The sequence below is a fragment of the Culex quinquefasciatus genome, chromosome 2, assembly GCF_015732765.1.
Source record: "Culex quinquefasciatus strain JHB chromosome 2, VPISU_Cqui_1.0_pri_paternal, whole genome shotgun sequence".
NCBI lineage: Eukaryota > Metazoa > Arthropoda > Insecta > Diptera > Culicidae > Culex > Culex quinquefasciatus.
In genome coordinates this window covers 38,716,232-38,739,606 of record NC_051862.1, presented here as the reverse complement: position 1 = coordinate 38,739,606, position 23,375 = coordinate 38,716,232, and the positions used below count along the sequence as shown (strand labels likewise).

General features: G+C 41.8%; 1 long non-coding RNA gene and 1 other non-coding gene across 2 annotated transcripts in view; one reads left to right on the top strand and one right to left on the bottom strand.

Moving 5' to 3' along the window:
- LOC119767959 overlaps positions 1 to 23,375 on the top strand; it is a 52,755-nt gene that overhangs the window by 12,047 nt on the left and 17,333 nt on the right. The gene's annotated exons all lie outside the window — the stretch shown is intronic.
- On the bottom strand, positions 22,211 to 22,283 carry Trnav-uac. Its single transcript has one exon. It is a non-coding gene; the product is annotated as a tRNA-Val (tRNA).

Genomic DNA, 23,375 nt, shown 5'->3' with positions numbered 1-23,375 from the left:
CCCCTTAAAAACCAAACCATAACCCATGAAGCGAATCTCCCAGCGCCGCAATTAAAATCGATTAAACTCGGATATTTGCCGATGAAGGCCCCACCGAATGGGGGGAACCCAGCACAAATTTCCAGCGCGTCCAATCGATCAATGGTGCCCGCAATGCCCATTCCCACGAGCAATCACAATAATCTACCTGTTCCGGAACGGCTTCCAAGATTAACTCAAATTTTACCTTGGTGTGGAGTTCGAGTGAGGGACAGATGGGCGCGGGAAATCAATCCGTTAAAGTTATTAAACTGATTCGCTGCGGGAAAGACTCAAACCCGTCTCTCCGCTGAATCTAATCACTTTTCGATACCCCTACCCCTAACTACGTCTTCTTCAAGGTGAGCGCACAGATTCTCTCCCCCTTCAATTGGATCCAAATTACCTTTCATCCGAGAAGAAGCCTCATCACCACCAGGTTTTGCTGGTTTTCAGCGCAGCGGTTTGGCGGTCTTCTTTCATTCCGTCGATGGCGGGAGGAAGACCGGAAGGTGTAATCGTTACACACCTTCCTTCCACTCGGTTGGGGTTTCCCCCTCCTGTCGGCACCATTCCCATCAAAATAAAAACATTAAAAACGCAACCGGAGAATGTTTCAGAGATGCAGCGCGCGTACACCTGAGACGAGGTCCAGAATACCCTGGAGAGTCAAAGCCAGACGAAGCGCCCCTTTTTCATTCTGTTATGACGAGCACAAATGAGATCCAAACCGCAGGTTCCCATCCGCAGGGCGGATAAGGATGACTCAAGTCCAGCGATGATGAACACGCTTGCAGAGAGGAAGGTCGCCGTAACCAGAAACCGCGTCACGTCATGGTCCGCCGGGTCCGACCAACTTCTCACACCCGACGCAACCGCAACGGGAACCCCTCTAGGCCAGAACCACCTGAGATCGGACTCCGCTGGGCAAAGCAAAATTGAGCTAGAGGTGATAAAAGTGAAAAAGATAAAGTAGCTTTTCTTACCCCAAACGACGTCCATTCATGGCACCCGGAGGCAGTCGGTTTCTGGGTAAAAGGCACTGCTGGCACTGATGGAAAGATAATTACCCTACATGGATAAGAAGCTGCCCGGAGCGTGTCCGGAGAGTTCTTGGTCAGAGGTTTTGGACGCGAAGAAAGCCTGAATTATCGTGCAATTAATCGGTAACGGTAGTTTGCGCACAGTACGAAGCCGAGTTTGACCATTGAACTTCCATAATTCATTGCGTTGTTTACCCTATAGCGTTTGACGTTTCTCCGCGCTTGCCATAATGGCGGATGTTATGAAACGTTTCTAACTCGACAGCGACCGTGCAGATCTTAAACCCAATTACGCCCTGACACCGCTTGCAACCAAGAGTCCCAAGCGGTTCCGAGGAGGTCCCAAATCTGGAGCACACAGAAAATTTCACATTTGCATATATGCGCAAACGAATACGTTTTCAGCGGATCAGCATTCGGTGGACCGCTTGGAGCGGCTAGTAATTATTGTTCCACCTCTCACTCTCTCTCTCGCTCTAACACCCTCCATTTATGGCGAAACCATTTGATGCGAGTAAAAGATAAACAATTTCGCCATAATGGCGGCCGGCCGGCAAGCTATCGCGATGAAATGATACACTCGAAGCAGTTTTTTTTACTTCTGCCAAAGCCAAAGTTGAACTGTGCAAATCTTTCGCCTTTCTTTGTGGCAGGAGTTGTGCTCTCTTGGCGCTCGAGTTATTTATGCAAAAATAATACTAATAGTAATGTTATAGATTGTCAAAGTAATTGTGACGAATATCATTTCCAAAGGGCGAATCCGCCGTCATTGAGCTGGCAATTATTTTTCAATTCCAGAGGAAGGGGTGTGTCAAAAGCTTTTAACTTCAACTTATTTTAATACACAGTCCAGACCAAATCGTGATGGTTGCCGCGGCGCGGTCACTTTCACGCGGTTGATTATGTGAACATGTCAGCTTCAATTTTTTTTTATTCGGCGAGGAACCACAATCTGGCTTATGGACCATTAAAATATGATTGAATGTGCCCGGGGTTGGACCGGTTTGGTGTCGGATGGCAGAGGATCGTCACTTTAGTGCATTATTTAGTTCGTTTTTTTTAAATGCCGTACTAAGCTTCAAGTGTCCACCCAAGACGACGGCCGATGATGGGCATCGAGAGCTCGCATGTGCTCCAGAGAGCCAGCAGTGTGTCGTAAATTAACGTAAATATTTACCCGTCAATTAAGTGACGAGGAATTATAAAACGGCTAGGGGAACAGCGGGGCGATAATTAAATGCGGAATGTAGGGGCTTCCCCCTGCTCTTCTGCTTGGCATAACTCGATGCGCATAAATTGCGTATCACTTTAAGTGGGGATGGAATATGTTTATGTTAATGATAGTGCCAACGGACTGGACTGTACTTTGGACAGATATCCTTTCGATGCATGAAATTCCCAACGAACGAAAGGTGGAGTAAGGTGAGGCTCTAATTAGATTTGTATATCGATTCCATTAAATGGCAATTTATGCGGAATAACTAGTTCATGATGAATTCTCGAGCTTTAACGAAATTTCTTCGAGCTATGGACAGGCTGAATCACGGCTTCAGACGTGCATTATATGCCACTCTAATTATGATTCATGTCTAAATTTAGATGTTATTACCGCGTAAATCGAATATCGTGCACGTGAGGGATATTAACTTGACGTGATTGCCTATGATGAGTACTGAGAAATGTGAAGAAAATAATTATTACCAATTTTCATTTTGTGCAAATCGCCGAGGTAGTGCGTCCATCCCGGGAATTCCAGGGACAAAATTCCCGGGATTTCTACAAAACCGGAAAATTACGAATCCCGGGATTTTTTTTAAAATTTGTCCCGGGAATTCCCGAAATTGAAAGAAAAACAATTTTGGTCTGGAAATTCAGTTTTGGTTGGGGAAAAAGATGAACAGTTGAATTATAATTAATCGATAAGAATTTTAAAGCATTAAAATTTACATTCTGCATATATCAGCATAAATTTGGCTTGCTAGGGTAAATTGTTATAATTTTAGTTTGCGCTTTAAATATTATCTTTTTTATTTTATTTGTTTTTAAAAGACCGGGACCAATATGATATATTTTTTAAATTAAAAAAAATCATATATGGTTGCTATTCATAAAACACAGGCATCTGGGGTAAATAAGGACAAATGTAACGAATTAAGACAGCTATTTAAGTCAATTTGTAAGCACAATGTTTTGATTGACTTTGGTTAAAACAGGAACAGAACAAAAAAATATTACCCCGGTATCCAAATTTACTGCTCTAAAATCTCTTGTACTTATTCCGACTGTAGTCCCAGTTTTCCCCAGTTTACATAAAACATGAAATTCAAAACATTTTTAAATTTTTACATTGACTGGTGTCATTTTGTTTGTTGTCGCTTCTTATTTTTTTAAAAAAATTCAGAGGATTTTTAAAGATTTTCTAGTCAGGCCGTTGCAAATATTTTTCAAAGTTTATGTCGCCCCCCTCCCAAATTTTAAATTTTCATGAAATACCAATGTACAGTCCAACGAAAAGTTTTTTCTAGCGAAAAAAAAAATTCCGTCAATACCTCGATATTTCCAAAACTAATGATTGGAAAGGAACTGTACGCCTGTAAAATGCATTTTAAAACACTTTTTTCATCCAAATGTTGAAACCTTGGCTTGTAATTTCAATTTTATATTTTTTTTATTTGTTGAAACCTTGGCTTGAAATTTCAATTTTTTATTTTTTTATTTTATTTTACAACTTAATAATTTTCAAGCTCATATTTTCAGTTTCCTATTTTTTTTGAAATTCCAAAAGAAAATGATTTTCTAAACAAAATGAAGAATCTTTTCATTGTACTGATCGTACATTACCCGAACACAAATTAAAAAAAAAAAAGTTCAAGATGGTATGTCAGAGACATAACCGAAAGACATAGGACCAAACAATTTGAATGTGTTTTTGGATTGCTAGTAAAATCTGAAATAAGATTATTTTGTTTTGTTTCATAGATTTGTCGGCAAAATTGTCATAAATGTTCTCCCAAGGTGAACCTTCTATGAGGACACCGGCAACTCCAGGTTGTGGCCACTACGGTCGAAATGTCAATTTTCATGTTCAGTATCAAAAACCATGAATTTTGATTAAAGACCCTCCGGGCCCCGGGGAAACCTGCTTTGAGATCACCGGTCACTCAAGGTTGTGGCCACTACTGTCGGAATGTCAATTTTCATGTACAGTATCAAAACCATGAATTTTGATACCAATATGCCACAACTCGTATGGTTCTGTAAAAGTCCTCCGGGCCCGGAACCTGCTTTAAGGGCACCGGCCACTCCAGGTTGTGGCCACTACTGTCGAAATGGCCATTATTATGTTCAGTATCAAAACCATGAATTTTGATACCCATATTGCCACAACTCGTATGTTTCTGTAAATGTCCCCCAGGCCCCGGGGAACCTTCTTGAGGGCACCGGCCACTCCAGGTTGTCCACTACTGTCGAAATGGCCATTATTAAGTTCAGTATCAAAACCATGAATTTTGATACCCATATTGCCACAACTCGTATGTTTCTGTAAATGTCCCCCAGGCCCTGGGAACCTTCTTTGAGGGCACCGGCCACTCCAGGTTGTGGCCACTACTGTCGAAATGGCCATTATTATGTTCAGTATAAAAACCATGAATTTTGATACCCATATTGCCACAACTCGTATGTTTCTGTAAATGTCCCCCAGGCCCCGGGGAACCTTCTTTGAGGGCACCGGCCACTCCAGGTTGTGGCCACTACTGTCGAAATGGCCATTATTATGTTCAGTATCAAAACCATGAATTTTGATACCCATATTGCCACAACTCGTATGTTTCTGTAAATGTCCCCCAGGCCCTGGGGGAACCTTCTTTGAGGGCACCGCCACTCCAGGTTGTGGCCACTACTGTCAAATGGCCATTATTATGTTCAGTATCAAAAACCATGAATTTTGATACCCATATTGCCACAACTCGTATGTTTCTGTAAATGTCCCCCCAGGCCCCGGGGGAACCTTCTTTGAGGGCACCGGCCACTCCAGGTTGTGGCCACTACTGTCGAAATGGCCATTATTATGTTCAGTATAAAAACCATGAATTTTGATACCCATATTGCCACAACTCGTATGTTTCTGTAAATGTCCCCCAGGCCCGGGGAACCTTCTTTGAGGGCACCGGCCACTCCAGGTTGTGGCCACTACTGTTAAATGGCCATTATTATGTTCAGTATCAAAAACCATGAATTTTGATACCCATATTGCCACAACTCGTATGTTTCTGTAAATGTCCCCCCAGGCCCCGGGGGAACCTTCTTTGAGGGCACCGGCCACTCCAGGTTGTGGCCACTACTGTCGAAATGGCCATTATTATGTTCAGTATAAAAACCATGAATTTTGATACCCATATTGCCACAACTCGTATGTTCTGTAAATGTCCCCCAGGCCCCGGGGGAACCTTCTTTGAGGGCACCGGCCACTCCAGGTTGTGGCCACTACTGTCGAAATGGCCATTATTATGTTCAGTATCAAAAACCATGAATTTTGATACCCATATTGCCACAACTCGTATGTTTCTGTAAATGTCCCCCCAGGCCCCGGGGGAACCTTCTTTGAGGGCACCGGCCACTCCAGGTTGTGGCCACTACTGTCGAAATGGCCATTATTATGTTCAGTATAAAAACCATGAATTTTGATACCCATATTGCCACAACTCGTATGTTTCTGTAAATGTCCCCCCAGGCCCCGGGGGAACCTTCTTTGAGGGCACCGGCCACTCCAGGTTGTGGCCACTACTGTCGAAATGGCCATTATTATGTTCAGTATAAAAAACCATGAATTTTGATACCCATATTGCCACAACTCGTATGTTTCTGTAAATGTCCCCCCAGGCCCTGGGGGAACCTTCTTTGAGGGCACCGGCCACTCCAGGTTGTGGCCACTACTGTCGAAATGGCCATTATTATGTTCAGTATCAAAAACCATGAATTTTGATACCCATATTGCCACAACTCGTATGTTTCTGTAAATGTCCCCCAGGCCCTGGGGGAACCTTTCCTTGAGGGCACCGGCCACTCCAGGTTGTGGCCACTACTGTCGAAACACAGGTTGTGGCCACTACTGTCAAAATGGCCATTATTATGTTCAGTATCAAAAACCATGAATTTTGATACCCATATTACCATAACTCGTATGTTTCTGTAAATGTCCCCCCAGGCCCCGGGGGAACCTTCTTTGAGGGCACCGGCCACTCCAGGTTGTGGCCACTACTGTCGAAATGGCCATTATTATGTTCAGTATAAAAAACCATGAATTTTGATACCCATATTGCCACAACTCGTATGTTTCTGTAAATGTCCCCCCAGGCCCCGGGGGAACCTTCTTTGAGGGCACCGGCCACTCCAGGTTGTGGCCACTACTGTTAAAATGGCCATTATTATGTTCAGTATCAAAAACCATGAATTTTGATACCCATATTGCCACAACTCGTATGTTTCTGTAAATGTCCCCCCAGGCCCTGGGGGAACCTTCTTTGAGGGCACCGGCCACTCCAGGTTGTGGCCACTACTGTCGAAATGGCCATTATTATGTTCAGTATAAAAAACCATGAATTTTGATACCCATATTGCCACAACTCGTATGTTTCTGTAAATGTCCCCCCAGGCCCCGGGGAACCTTCTTTGAGGGCACCGGCCACTCCAGGTTGTGGCCACTACTGTCGAAATGGCCATTATTATGTTCAGTATCAAAACCATGAATTTTGATACCCATATTGCCACAACTCGTATGTTTCTGTAAATGTCCCCCAGGCCCCGGGGAACCTTCTTTGAGGGCACCGGCCACTCCAGGTTGTGGCCACTACTGTCGAAATGGCCATTATTATGTTCAGTATCAAAACCATGAATTTTGATACCCATATTACAACTCGTATGTTTCTGTAAATGTCCCCAGGCCCCGGGGAACCTTCTTTGAGGGCACCGGCCACTCCAGGTTGTGGCCACTACTGTCGAAATGGCCATTATTATGTTCAGTATAAAAAACCATGAATTTTGATACCCATATTGCCACAACTCGTATGTTTCTGTAAATGTCCCCCCAGGCCCCGGGGAACCTTCTTTGAGGGCACCGGCCACTCCAGGTTGTGGCCACTACTGTCGAAATGGCCATTATTATGTTCAGTATAAAAAACCATGAATTTTGATACCCATATTGCCACAACTCGTATGTTTCTGTAAATGTCCCCCCAGACCCCGGGGGAACTTTCTTTGAGGGCATCGGCCACTCCTGGTTTTGGCCACCACTGTCGAATTGGCCATTTTTCATGAGAACCGCCGCATCATAGCGGCTTCCACGCCGTCCGCTTCGCTCGAATTTCCTCCTTCTGCTGCCGGTGGTTCTTCCTTCTGGTTGCTGGTCCTCTTCTATTGGCCACTGCTGCTGCTGCTCCGCGCCGGCCCGACGTGCACAGTTCGAGTGCTCGTTCCAAAGTGACTTGCTTTTGCGAAATTTTCTGCTTAAATAGCGGCACAGCCGGAGAACGGCAAAAGGGGCGCGGTCTCGAATGCATACGCTCGCTCTGATTGGTCATCTGTCCGATTTGTACTGAAAAATTACTCATTTTGATTGCATGTTTTAAGTGCTTTAACTATGTTTAGTCAGACTATCTATGTAGTTAAACAATAGCTGAAGTCTTCCTCTTTCGATTGGTGGTCCAACCATCTGGATTGATTCACAGGGAAAAAAGATATAAGCGTTCAAAATGTCCCCTTTTTTAACGCTTAAATGTGACGCTTTGGATCGAATTTCTGAACTGGCCCCCCAATATAGTAAGTAAAGACATAGTCCTATGTCAAAATATCAGCATTATATAAATATGTACCCTCCCAGCAAAGGCTTATAAATTGATCTCAGTTAAAAAGGTTCTCCAAATCTCTGAATTGCATTGTTACATCCTGGAACAGAACTGCTAAATTCTAATAAAAACACAAATTGAAATTAAAATTTTAAATATCAATTTTGGCAGATTTAAACGCTATTTTTAAACATTTCAATTTCTCCAAAATTCAATTGTTCGAACGTTTTGGTTCGAGTAGAAATGTTGACATAGAGACCACTAAGACTTATAGTTTTCAAGGGCATCTTCTCGTCTTTAGTTATTTTTCCAAATAATTTAAATAATTCCAATGTGAAATAGCATAAAAAATCACAATATTCTTACAAAATATCCTTATGATTCATATTTTGAAAAAGAGCGAAAGAGCCGCTCAAAAGAGCGGTTTTTTAATGAGCGAAAGAAAATGAGCGGCTCCTAATAAAGAGCGGTTTTGCCCACCTCTAGTTGAAATTATTCTCAGGTTCTTTGATTTCATAAAGTTTGGTGTATGTTGAAAATCAAATATTTTAACAATTTGTCCAAATTTGTTGTTATGAACCATGTTGTTTACTTCACTTCCTCACAAAAACACCATTCCAGCGAATACGACATAATTTCTCGAATGACCTCACTCAAACTTCCAGGCCGCCAAGATTCATCATCCTTCTTATGATTGGGCGTACATGCTTGTTTACTGCTCAAGCTTAAATGTCGCGTCCAGCGCTCGGTTTCAATGACACACGTCCGCATGCGTGCCAATTCCAGTGCCCCTAAATCAATTTAAATCAATTGACGAAAAGAGAGATGTCCCTCTTCTCTGGTTTGCAGCCTTGTGTCTTCGGTCACAACTTCTTCACGATTTTTTCGTTGTTTTTGCTCCGCAACCGATACAGGAATCACGATAACGTCATCAATCTGTTCCTTTTGCTTGACGTTTGGGGACGCGTGGGGACATACCCAGCGCGAGAAATAAGTCATCAGCAGTTCATTCCATCTGTCGTCCTGAAATTGGACCAAGATGCTGGGAGCGGTCACAACAAAAAAAACCATCCTCAAATTAGCCCATCTGGCGCTGCTGGCTCGCGAGCGAGCCGTAGGAGAAATCCGAATGGAAGTTGTCTTGTCATGCCCATACTGATCTGGATGCCACCCTTCAATGGACGGACGTGAACGATTCGTTCCAATTTCGAAGCGAATGAAGAGGGGGAAATGGGCAACAGCCTCTACGCGTGTGCACACTTCTTAAAAGGGCACAACGCGCGCAAAAGCAGCGTACTCACACGCGTTGCTTAAACGCAATTAAGACGGCTTGGCAGTGGTTTGTCAGCGGTGAATGGTCAACTCGTTGCGACCTTATTCACTTGTTTTGTAGGTTGGGTATCAAAATAAATCAAGATCGACTGAAGTTTATACAACTTCGCCTATTTCGTCCTATTTTAAAAACACTGCGGTTTTCGTGGATATAAACTGAACTTTTCAAGATCGCTTGATATCCGTCGATATCAACTGATTTCAGGTGTAACGTCTAATCTTATCCAACACTAGTGCAGCGAATCTTTTGAAAGGAATCCTGAAGATACTTGTTGTCATTTATTGACATTTGAAGAGCGTCATGCCCAGTTACTACTGTCAAAAATGTAAATATTATGATCGGATTACTAGACGAATACAGAAACAACACAAAACCTTTCAGCGATCAGGCCTACATCGAAAAGTTTACCGCAGAGATAATTCGTTTAATTGGTTTGAACTTGAGCATGATTTCTTTAAGATCTACCGATTTCCGGGTCGCAAAGATACACATCCCGCAAATCACACAAGACAATGTCAGAGTTTGAATGGCTCACCGTGGTGGCGGCCAACGTTACCGGTTAATGACAAGGGAATCCAAGACCGGGGTGCGTTTGCCCATTTTTGGGATTTCGCGTGTGGCGGCACCATGAAGAAAGCTGAAGATGATGAACCCCGTGTTCAGGGAGATCCACAACTGTGCTACGCCTTTAGCCTTAATTTTCACTCTTCTTTGTGGGGTTGTCCTAACATGCCGTCACGATCTCGTCGAGGACCCGGAGACGTGTGCGTGCTGCAGATGACCAAGAAATGGGAACGCGTGTAGGTGGGACGAGCGAAGCCTGGAATAAGTTGTTGGCAGTAATGTGTGGCTTCTCGGAGAATAAATTGCTCTGATTTATTTCTATCTTCTCTGCAGTTTACGCAGAAGCAACGTTGGAGGTCTTCACTCTAGGTTTCATCGGCACCGTAGAGTGAGATTTATTAATGAGGTCTAATCTATTGGTCACAAGGTTCAGTTTATCGCTGTATCTTGCCGGTGACTTTGTAGCTCATTACGAGCGTTTAACTCCTGATTGGGGATTAGCGTTATCTGATGAGATGGATGGACGCGTCCGACGATGCTGGCGGCCCGTCGTGTTCATTAAGATGTAACGAATTGATGCCGAGTCACGGGGTTAGAGCTATCTCGTCGGTGAAGTTTACAATGAGTCATAATTGTAATTGATTTGTGCTCATTTTGCATGTAATTAATAGTGTTGCTAATGGAGTTATAGTTACCTCGATGTGACTTTTAACCGTTTTATAAGTCAATGCCTAAAAACATTTCTAACATCCATTACTTGAATCTGTCAAACCTCTGACAGCTCCCCGACACTATCCGGTAGATCGTAATCGGGAGAAAACCGGTAAACACCCAGCCGAACTGATGGACGATAATTGTACAAACGTCTCTAGCTCGGTGGCGTGGCGTCTGTGGGGAGCGTTGCACCTTAATTGCGTGCAACCATTACGGATCTGACTGATGGTTACCACGACGACAAGATTACCCACCACCGGTTGACAGTTTTGACAGGGCAACTGTAAATAATTACGCAGGGAGCACAATTCTGCACCGGTTTTAGGAGTTGACTTGGAAGAGTAGATTTGCCAAGGCATAAGCTTTGAGTTCAAAAACAGTTGTGAAAATGATTTCCCGAGAAAACAAATAAACAAGTCTTCCTAGCTTGCCAGATCAACAAATTCCGCACAATTTAATCGCTAGTACAAAAGTCCACGCCTTCGTGTGTCGTCTATTTTCTGTGTTTGTTGTTCAAGCGCGCGTGTAGACAAATTAAGATTATTCCCGACTTACTACACTCATTATAAGCTCATTCGAAAGCCATAAAACGGCGGCCACCTCCACCGCTGAGAAACCATTCCAGACCACAAGAAGAAGACCCGGCTCGTGACACGCGACCGCAACCACCGAGAACCACGCGGGAAGATGCTGAACCTTGTACTTGAACTTCAAGATCTTATCACTAAGGTTGGAAGCAACGACAGGAGTCAAATCAGACTCTATAAGACAAGTTGTTTGAAGTCGCTTAGCATCGATTTCTGTCTCTTAAAAAAAGAAAATCAAAGTGGTACCAACCTTTGTATCAAAATCCTTGGCATCTCTGAATAGTCCGCGGCAGTACCAATAAAGATGGAACCCGGGCACTAAATCTATCGAATGTCGTCACGACAACACAGTTGCGTCTCTATCCGTAGGTTCTCAACGCAATGTGGTTGACTTGGTTCTTCGTCGGGTTGTCCATACACGATGGGGTAATCCATGAGGTGTGAAGTGGCGATAGATTTTGTGTTCTATCTATATGCGCATACCGGAGTGTGTTTCTTTTCGATTATTTCGTTACTTTTCCACGCTATGGATCGGAAGAGACGCGGTGGGACGAGTCCAGAGGCATTGACACCCGGCGGCACCCTTGCCCACACACTCCGCGTGGTCATCATCACCATCAAAAAGCCATAAAAGAGCGCGTAGACAGTGTCGCCGACTTGACAGGGCCCGGATGGGCTGTTGACGAGCAGGGGTCCGAAATCGAAACACAATGGTCGCTTCTTCGTTATTCGAAAGAATCGCGTGCCGACCCGTTCCCGGTTGGACAGGCGTAGTATGTCTTCATCGTAGAACTAATCTCAATAATAATGATCCCACACTCCAGGTCCAGCCGGAACGGCGCGGCACTCGGCATGAGTAGTCCCGCAGGTATATCTAAAGTGACGCTTGGATGAGCTTTGGTGCGCCGGAAGACACGGCATTGGGGGGATTTCCCTTATGACGTAACGAGGAACGATTGATCATTCGGACAAGTCATCTAGAGTAGTCCAGGGAGTTCAAATTTAGATTTGGAACAAAGAGAACATTAAGTTGTGCGACTCGGTTAGCGTTACGTAATGAATGAACGTCCCACAAACCGCCAGATTGACCGCACGGTACGAGGGGCGTAGAATCCCGGTGTGTTTTGCGCAAACTTTGTGGCGTCGAGGTCAAAATGAATAGTTATTGCCACAGTTTGAGGCAGCAACGGCTGATTGAATCTTCAACCTCAAGGCAGAAGAAATGTTCCGTACGAGCGACCAAAAGTCGTTTTCTGTTGGTGCACTTGAGTTTTATGGCTGCATGGAGTTGTTGTCCATTATTGCTATGCACTTTGTGCAGTATTATTATGGTTTAATGCTGGTTAAGGCGAAAGATAAAACTTTTACGATCTTTCTTTAGTTGATTATTGATAGTTTACGATATGGACAACTTCGAGTTATTGTGTCTTCCATGTGTTTAATTTATGGAATGACCTTTTCAACACAGACAAAAAGACATTTTATATCAAAAATTCGAAATTTACGAAAGTATGCGTGCATACATTTACAACAACTCTAGCAAAACAATGCCGTTGTGGGTTTGTTAACAAAGTGTGTATTCCTTTCATGCCAAATGTAAACACCCTCTAGCGTGAGCAAGACACACTCTTTGTTTGCAATCCTACAACGGTCCTTTTGCGTTGTTTTGCTAGAACTGTCAAACGCGTGTATTTGAGGTGTGGTGAATTTCAAGTTGACGTGGTGAGTTTCCGAAAATTCAAATCATCCGTTGAGTTGTTGAATGATGAATTTGAGAAGAGATCTACGTCTGCTTGTCTGTGTTTTAATGTAAAACAGGACAAATATAACATTAGAATCCCATAGCACTTGAAAAGCACATCCTAAATCTTTAAAACGTTTAAAACGAGTAAGAGTTTGTTGATTCAGCTTTCAATATTTGGTCATCCATGTGCTAATATATCAACACACTAAAAAGTTTAAAGCTTGCAAAATCCAAACAATCTCAGCTTTAAGTTGAGAAGCTATCGAGGCATTCCGATCTGATTGAGATTTCATAAATATTTGCACAGTTCATCACGCGAAGCACTCTCCCCGATCGTGATGAAGTGCGTTCTCCAGTGTAAACATGTCATGTCATCCCGAGATCGAAAATCGATAATCTTCTCACACCTCCTCCTCAAGCTCCGAGGAGTCTAACGCTATGTACACATTATCGTTGGCCAAATGTTACCCACCCAGAGGGTAGATGTTTATACAAGGAGCCTATCATCTCCCAACCGCAAAAATGATTATAGCCATGCCGTGGTAGGCAAATAGAGACCTGCTCCCATCACCACCGCATTTCTGGCACTTCCGTCATCGACTATGGCTCAGACTATCGTCGCCCTTTTGAGACGCCACTTCAATCAACGTCCTTCGGGTTGGGTCGGAACCCCTTTCTCTAATCCCAACACAATCGGTATTTTCAACTTGTGCTCCAGTTACACAAATCATCACCGCCAGTAATATCTTGCGGAATGATGAACTTGGGGTTGAGGAAAACCAATCAATTAAAGCAATGGAACCATTAGCGAGAGTAAATCGAATTAGATCGACCTCCGCGCCCCGGGCTTTGCTTGGTTACTTTAGTTGGTGAACTATGGGATTTCTTGTGGTTTAAGAATGGTCCAAAGCAACTTTGTGTTCGCATCTTAGCTTGGAAGGCACGTCGTTGGAAGAGTTAGAAGATTGTTATAGTATATGTTCAGCATACTTCAACTGGTGGCTCTCCATAGCATCTAAGCTTGGACGGCATATCGTTGATTATTAATTGTGGTTTAGATAGTGACCATTTCTCCAAACCCAATCCCATAGTCTCTTCGATTTCCACCGTGCAACTTGTGTGCAAGCATCGATTTGACTAAGTGGCAGTTTGTCATTATTTGACTTTTAACACGACTTTAATGAGTTTTTCCTCGTCTTGCAAAGTCAGCGGAGCGGTCGGTGCGCGTGGGAGTGAATCACGTGTTCTCACGCTCCGAACGGTTCCGTTCCGTGCCAAGTCATCGCTCAACGGCTCGACAAATGGATGCAGGGCGAGCGAAAAAAAGTGGGAACAAAAACAAATTGTTTATTTCATTAGAGAACCGGGGAAAAAGAAGACCGTCCAGGAATCTGCACGCTTCTGGTACAAAGGCAAAGAAAACATCACGCAAAACACTTCGAGATGAACCCATCTGCATCCCGCGAGGAAGAACGGACTTCAACGGACGTGTCTTTTGGCCTGGCCAAGACCACGACCGCGAGATAGCCAGAGAAATGCTTGAAGTACCATGCTTTATGGCGTGTACCGTGACATGGAACAAAACGGATCCATCGCGGCGGAATTGCGGCCTGTCCGGATGTTTACACCGGGCCAGAGTGGTTTGTCTGGAGCTCCAAGGTTAAGTCTACCGTGAAACGGGATTTTCTCTTTTCATTGTGCACTTGCAAACGTTCGATTCTCTCAGCTGCGGCAGGCCTCAGGTGTAATGGAGAGAAGTTGTAAGCGTACATCGAGGTTGATTAAATCGGTAATAGTTGTCTGGCCACGGGGGAAGTTTTCCTGGGTTGTGATGATTCTGTCCGTTGTGGTCAGTCACGAAGGCTGAATGCGTTGAACAGAGTTGAGAATTGGATCGCTTCAGGGGCTATCACTTGGAAGTTATTGGTAGAATCTGGATTGGAAGCGTTCTGCGTCATTACCGATTAACTGATGGACTTTAAAAGTTTCAACCCAGGTAATCCATTGCGAATTCTATACGAATATTCCTCGGTTCTCAAAAACCTGTTTAGTTTAAGGCTTGGTTTCATGAATAACTCATTTTACGACCTTTCCCTCGCCCAAAGTCAATATGCATTATCGATCCCAACAAACCAATAAAATATGGCGCCACCGTGGCCAATTTCCAACTATTCCAAAGTATATCGGGTGGGAGTGCCCCCCGATGGTGTGCGTACCAGCCAGCGCGATTTGTCACGCACCGTCGTGCGTGAGGTGCCCCTATCGAAGTCCTTGACGCCAGGTCACGACGTTATTTTTAGCAAGTAGTTGCGACCAGGACTATAAAATATTAAACCGTGGAGAACCTAAAACGCACTTTTTTCGTGGAATAACAAAGGGTTTGAGACAGTCAGTTCTTGTTACGGACTATGCCGACTAGGCAAGTACCGCCCAAACGAACTAACACGAGGCTCGTGCAGCACTGCGGTAGACTGCATTTTATGGGATTACGCTCAGACCTACAGCAACGATTCGACCTCGGAAGGAGTCCCGGGTACTTGTCGTGTGTGAGTGTAGTTCAAAGTCTCTACAAGACCTGAACTTGGACGAAAAGGGTGGTCTTGTCCCTTCCCGAAGGGCCTTTCCAATTTAGCTGCCGGTTTGCCGCACTAACAGTTCAACGGCGATAATTGGACATCTTTTAGTTTGACGCTGAAACTTACCAGATTTGATTGTATTGCCAAACTGCCATAGTTCAACTGTAGTGCAAAACTTTCATCTACTCCCTCTTTCTGACTATATCATAGTTGCAGTTCAACGAGAGGGGGGAATCAGTAATTTTTTGAACTTGAGCCAAAGTCAGTCACGAGTTGGCGAGCAACGCGCCGGGGATGATGGCCGCAACGAATCAATGGTTCAACACAGCTTGCCGGGAAGTCGGTTAAGTTACAGAGTCGGTCAGCCCTGCTAGTATAAATTGGACTGATAAATTATGATTGAAGCTTGTTTGTTTCACCTTAACCTTCGCGTATTACCGCGTCGACGACTCCAAACAGTTACAAAAGGGCCCCTGCGTGATGAAACCAAAACTGACCAACATTCCTCCCCTCTCGAGTAGGTGCTAAATAACTTTCCGAACTAACGCATGAAGGGCAACGCCACTTGGCACATCTGGGATGTACCAACCCGCGGTCACACCGACGACGGGGACAATGAATCCAATTTCCAAATTCTTGACACCTCGGATGGGTCGTCTCGGTACGATTGTGTGCTCTCTGCTCGAGCACTTTGCATAAAGTTTCCAATTCAAAATTGGTCCGAGCCGGGTTGACACGTACATGGGGACGACGTTGTTCCCCTGGAAGCCGAAAACGGCAGACAAACTCCAGCCCATGGAGACGAACACGTTTGATTAATTAGTCTGGGAAATACGGGTGACAGATTTGGAAGGCCTGAACTGGATGGTTGGGGGTTTCGAGGGGGTTGGGAAACGGATTTTACTTCCGTGTTGGGGGATTCAGGGTGAGGGAATAGTTATGCGATGAATTTTAATGATGCAATCTGGAGAGGATCCGATCGATTTATGGGACTTGCCGACTTCCGGCTTGGGTTTCATACAATTTTGTAGCAGTGAAAATAATAACTGTGTAATGTTCAGTTGCTGTAAATTTCCATAAATTCTTCAATGTGTTATTTGAAAACTTAACTTAACTCACCAAACAACACTCCACTATGGTACATTGGGTGGCCAAATTTCAAAAAAGTGACCTTCTCCAAATATTTTTTGGTATTTTTTTCTCGAAAGTAAACATTCTGACTAAGAAAAACCCAAATTTTCAAAGCTCTAAGTTTGTTCATTACGGAGATACGCAAGCTGAAAGTCAAAAAATGGAGTAAAAAACTAGCGTTTTTCGTAAAAAATGCTAATTGTTTAACTTTAACATAGGGGTAATTCTCTACCAACTCACACGAAATCGGGAAAGTTGTTCGACTTTCGATTTGCGTGGTGTCCCGGAATCTTTAATACGTTTTTTGAACATGCGAATGATGTTTTTCAATAATTTGCATGACAGAATTTGTCAAAGGGACTTTTATGTAAAATTGCCTGATGGCTCGAAAACGTATTTTCATCGAAAAACACTAAAAAGTTTTAAATTCTCCCATTTTCCGTTACCGACTGTAAAATTTTGGAACATGTCATTTTATGGGAAATTTAATGTACTTTTCGAATCTACATTGTCCCAGAGGGTCATTTTCATTTAGAACAAAATTTTTCATTTAAAATTTCGTGTTTTTTAACTTTGCAGGGTTATTTTTTAGAGTGTAACATGTTTTACAAAGTTGTAGAGCAGACAATTACAAAAATTTTGATATAGACATAAGGGTTTGCTTATAAACATCACAAGTTATCGCGATTTTACGAAAAAAGTTTTGAAAAAGTTACTTTTTGCGTTTCTCTTTGTTTCGTCGTCCGTGTCTGTCGCGGGTGACCATGAACGGCCATGATCGATGACGACCAACTTTTTCAAAACTTTTTTTCGTAGAATCGCGATAACTCGTGATGTTTATTAGCAAACCCCTTATGTCTATATATCAAAATTTTGTAATTGTCTGCTCTACAACTTTGTAGAACATTGTTACACTCTAAAAATAACCCTGCAAAGTTAGAAAAACACGAAATTTTAAAATGAAAATTTTGTTCTAGATGAAAAATGACCCTTCTGGGACAATGTAGATTCGAAAAGTACATTAAATTTCCCATAAATGACATGTTCCAAAATTTTTACAGTCGAGTAACGGAAAATGGGAGAATTTTTAAAACTTTTTTAGTGTTTTTTCGATGAAAATACGTTTTTCGAATTCTGAGTACGCCATCAAATCGGGCGTCTAATTTTACATAAAAGTCCCTTTGACACCAAATTTCTATCTCATCACCGTTTCAGGCTGCAAATTATTGAAAACACCTCTTTTTCACATGTTCAAAAATGGAAGGGGTCGTACCGCCCCTCCGTCACGAGATATCAAAAAACGGACCTCGGATTCGTGATCAGGGACAAAAGTTACCCCTTAGGACAAAGTTTCACGCAAATCGAAGAGGGGTCGGGGCAACTGCTGTGTGAGTTGGCGGAGAATTACCCATAGCTCAGCCATTTTAAATATTTTATTAGGGCAATTATACATCGTTGGAAAGGTAATGAGATAAGCTTTGAAACTATTAATAGATAAAATGTTGTGTCCAAACCAAAAACTGAAGTTTTCATCGAATAACTGGAGCATTTTTTTGACAAAACTTATTTTTTGTGTTTGTTAATCGAATACTTTTTTTGCTAACCGATGCTAAACATGAAACTAAGATCACTTGAAAGATTGGATCATAATCTAACATTGCTGAAATTTCCAGCCTGCGATTTTCTGCGTTTTCGGAGATATGCCATTTGGAACATTTACGTTTTATCAAAATTTGCTGCAATCTACATATGCGCCCGTTTATTTCACTTGCTTTGCTACCTACTTCGTGGGCATCTTCGCTTCAAAAATCAATACCTGGTTTCAAGAAGTTCGAAATGACTTTATTGGAATTTTCTGTTGCCTACATTTAAAATTGAGAACCTTAGTCAAAATAAGGTATTCGTACCGAAGTTTCTCAAGCGAAACTGGAGAATCTCAGTTTGATACCGAAAAAAGTATTCAGCAAAATATTGACTTAGCATGATGAATTTCTGTGATCAATCTATGAAACTGATCCACATTTAAGTTCTATGTTTGTTAGTACAAAACATCATAAAAGTACTTTTAACATATCCTGAAGCCGTCAGAAACTCTGTAATCAAATGAATTTTCATGAACAAGAACATTAGGATTAGTAAGAATATGTTTTGTATTTTATCGTTTTAATTCATAATTAATATTTTGAATGAAATTATTTTTTCTGTTATTTGATTTAACAATTAAAATTTTCGCAATTTATGCCCAAAAGGGTGGGGGCGGTGGGTCTCAAGTTATATGGCATGGACTCACAAAAAGAAACACACAGCAGTAAATAATAAATATTTGACTTAAAATGGATTTATTAAGCTTAACAAAATTTTGTTGTAGGGGAGGAGGGGAGGGAGGGGGGGGGAGTGTGAAAGAAAGTGGAGGGAGGGGTTGTGTCCTTAAAGTGGGGATGTATTAGCTTATCCATAATTTAATAATATAAACTTGCAATAAAATATATACGCGATTCTTTTGCACTTGCAAATGTTTGAAAAGACTATTTATTATAAACAATCCACTATTGAAAAACATGAAAAGTCATAAAAATCGACGTATATCATTTCAATACCATACAATTACCCAAATTTGTATGAAAAAACATTTAAAAAGCAAAAAAATAATTTGGCCGCCTGTTTGTATGGAGATGGCCCATAGTGCACTCGTAGACTACAAAAAAAAATCGTTGTCTTATTTTTGATTTGACTAAAATGGGATCGCAGAACTCGAATTTAATGTTGAAAGTAAGAAAAAATCTTATCGAGGCTTCGGACAATCGAGTCTTGACTGTATAAGATGAATTCAATTTTATTCATCATAAATTTGTTAAAATTTGTATTTTTTTAGTTTTCTGTAAATCTGTAAATTTTACCGAATTCGGTAAAAAAAAATCCTTATGACAATACCGTACAATCAGTTTGTATTATATTAAATCACTTTAAGGTGTAATTACATAACGGGAAACTTTGTTTGCAATCTAAACAAGATCCATAATTTTGACGTTTTGACAGTCCCTAGTTTTTCGAAATGTTTGCGATGATATCTGAGAAACTTTTACACTTTAAATTTTAACTTGAAGTTAAAGTAAAGTTTGAAAAAAGCGGCAAATTATAGATACAGTTGATTTCAAACAAAAATTAGGAAAATCCATATTTGTGTTTGTTGTCCAACATCGCTGACCTGTTTTTTACTTGTTTTAACCTGTTTATTTTCAATATTAATATTTGAGACAAAACAAATATTAAAAATGTAATACGGTCCAGATTCTTTTAGATTGTTGAGCTCAAATATAACCTCAAAAATCTAGCAAAACAATGCCAAAGAGCCGTTGTGGGTTTGTAAACAAAGAGTGTATCCCTTTCATGCCAGATGTAAACATCCGCCACAACGGCCCATTGGCATTGTTTTGCTAGAAATGCTCTTGAAAATTTTAAATCCAAGATGGCGGTGATAAAATCTGAATAAAATTGGGTCCAAGAACTCGAATTTGAAGTAAGCAATTTAAAAACTATTATTTTTCTCCATGATTATCAGGAGTTTTTTAGAAACATCCAGATTATCGAAACTCTGGATAGTCTAGTAATCGAGTCTGGACTGTATCAGAAACTACAAATAACATTTTAAATATACGTTTGAGATATTTGAGAAGAATATCTCAAAAGATGTTTTTTTCGGAATTACATAGATGTCAATCTCTTTGCAAGCAAAGTTTCCCGTAATGGAATACCACCTTTACCAGATATTTAATACTAAGTGAACTTAACTCTGTCTGTTCAAATTTTTTCGTGTTGATCGGATCATTCCGTGATTTGAGGTGAAAGTATACAACGACTTCCTCAAAGAAATCAAGGTATTTCGCTGGATGTTCCAGCCGGTTTATCACAACATGGCTTTGCTTCGCGCAGAGTCAGAGTTCGCGCAGCAGTGATTCATGTTGGCGCCATCTAAAAATAACCGTAAATTCTCCTCCCCGTACACTTTTCGACTATTTACGTGCCGGGTCATGATCTGCTTGTTGCATTTTTATTTTTTGCGCTCAACGCTTTGTACCCCTTCAAGTCTTGCCTGGAGGTATCTGCGCTGCGAAATCTGGAGAGGTAAACTCGCAGCAAGGTACACGAAAGCGAAAAAACACGGCTTGTTGAATCCAGATCCGACCGTTCAATAAATTAAACGCTGTGCCGGGCAGAGGCTGAGAGCTGTCCAAAGGTAGCATTACAATGGAAACTATTTAATTAACTATTGATACGGGACGAGATTTCCTGTGTGTGTTTCATTTTTCGTTGCTTCTAACATGCTGTCTCGTTGCTTCTGGAGCTGCAGTTTTCCGTTCGCATCTTCAACTTCCATCTAAAATTCATTAAAGTTTGCTGCCTTTGGGACTTCTCTTTTTTTCTGCTGCCTTCTCAACTCAGTGATAAGCACTCGCTCTGGGTCGTAATTTTCCCTCAATCGACGCTTCAACAAGTTTTTCCTCTTTGGTAACTTTGGCGAGCAAGTTCTGGCGGAGGGAAAATCGAACGTAACTTTTAATTGGGGCGCACGGATTTCATATCTAGGGTCGCAGTGGATACGCGCTTTTAGAAAGTTTGTTTTAGAAAAATACCTCCCAGCATCAGTTGGTAAAAGATCGCATTGCTGAAAGAGGAAAAAACTGACGATAATTGGTGCACGTTGTGAATATTTCTGTGCCCTTTTTTTCTCCCTCGATGTGTCTTTATAGAGAAAACTTTCCTCTGTGTTATTTCGTATCAAGTTTTTTGCTATTTCTTGTACCGTCTATCGTTGATACGTCGTTGTGAAGTTGGCGCTAATAGTTTTTATCAGCTGATTGCAGCATTCAAGATAAATCGTTTAATTGTCGGTGACTTTTACTAGCGTTTAGCACGGATATTACTTGACGTAAATATTGCTGAAAACAACTAGCGATAATTTTAGACTCGTTGGGATGGTATTTTGCTTGATGCAGTGTTGCCAGATCATCAAAATTTAAGAATGATTCGATAGGTCTTTCGATTACCTAACCAACAATTAGGTGGACTATGGATTTAGTCATAGTTTCCATACAGATAACTGAGATAGGGGTTCAAAAAAGTACAAAAAAAACACTTAAGTGGTCATAACAAAAAGACAGAGTTGCCAGATCTGCATTTTTTGAAAATTTTATTTTTTTGCAAAGGTCAATCGATCTGACATTGTATTAAATACAGTACTTGTTCGGTAACTAGGCGCTCGATAACTGAGCTGTAGCCCACTTTAGAAGCAGACAAACGTCAAAAACAAAAACAAACCAAAATAATCGAGGGGCCAATAGATGCAATAATCAAATGTAATAAATAAAACATTTTTTACTTTTTTTGTGATATTTCCAGTCACAATTAAAGGAAACTTGTGAAGTAAGCTTTGGACACAAATTTGAGTAGGTTTTATTTTTATACTTTATTAAGAAAACATAATACATTGTTGGTCCCCTTGGCATTTTTTGTTCGGCCCAAGCGCCATTCGGTACTATTATGTTATTTGAGTTGATCTAGGGGTTGACACATGTTGTGCAAATTAATTCATAAATCATCTTAGATTCTTTAAAATCATTAAAAATTGAAGCAACCTTTCCCTAAAAAAAAAGTACTTTCTGATTCCATCCAGGATCGAACTGGAGACCTTCTGCGTGTAAAGCAGACGTGATAACCGCTACACCATGGAACCAGATACATGCAATTGGGCTCATCGCAGTCAAGGCATGCTTGTTTTCCCTCACGTTTGGGCAGTACGCCAAACAAGAAGCACTCGACCAAAAATAGCGTCTCTTCCCAGGTTGTTGCTGGTAGCAGGCAGACACTATATGTTGCGTTACACGCGAATTACGCGCCAAAGTCAATCAAAGCGTGGTGGTGGAATCCGCGCCAAGTGGTACCCGTCAGTCTCGTGGCCAAACCCCTCTGAACAGTCATTTCTTTCAAATTCTTTCTGATTTATGAGCTACACGACGACTTCCAGAGTCAACCCTTAGAGGTGACCTTAGCTTCCCAGCAGAAGCAACTGTTTGATTTATTAAGCCGTTTTTTTCGCCTCCATCCGTTGCGTCTAATCAACTTATTCAAACCGGAGCCGTCGTAAATCAATTAATCAACCCCCTCCTGGACATCTTGAGCTGGGATGGTTGTTTTTGTCCAGGGTCACTGTTGTCGGATTTGCTGCTGCTGCTGGACTAAAGCAAACAAAAACAGTTTCTGGTCGAGGAACAATTACATGTAAATAAATTAACGAGATTCTTCTTGGTCGGACGTCGTCGTCTTGGCGAGGGGTTAACAATAAGTATACACGAGAGGCGATCAGTTAACTTTCTCCTCCGGGAAGACATATTGCACAAGTTGACCCTTAGGACCTTTCGTTTTGTGGTGCGTTACATTCAGGATGAGTTTTTGTTGGCAAAAAGTACCAATTACTTGCTGGCTACTCTTCAAGTAGAATTTAATAACTTGAAACGTTGTGTGTTGTTTTCAGTTCACTCTAAAAATGTTATGAAAATAACTCTAATTCGCGGCATCTTAGTATATTCTGTAAAGTTTTATCACGTAGTTAAACGGCCAAATTGGGTCACCCAACACGCAAATTCCTCCAAATTTGCGTAACCAAGCAAACTTACTTTCGTACACACATTAATCAATTCCAAGAACGCTAATGGCCTAATAGCCGGAACGTCTACGTTCCGAGCCTTTGTCGACGTTCCGCGCTCCTGTGGGACCAATTAGACCAATCGTAATTTAATTATTGCGCGCGACAATCAATTGTTTACCC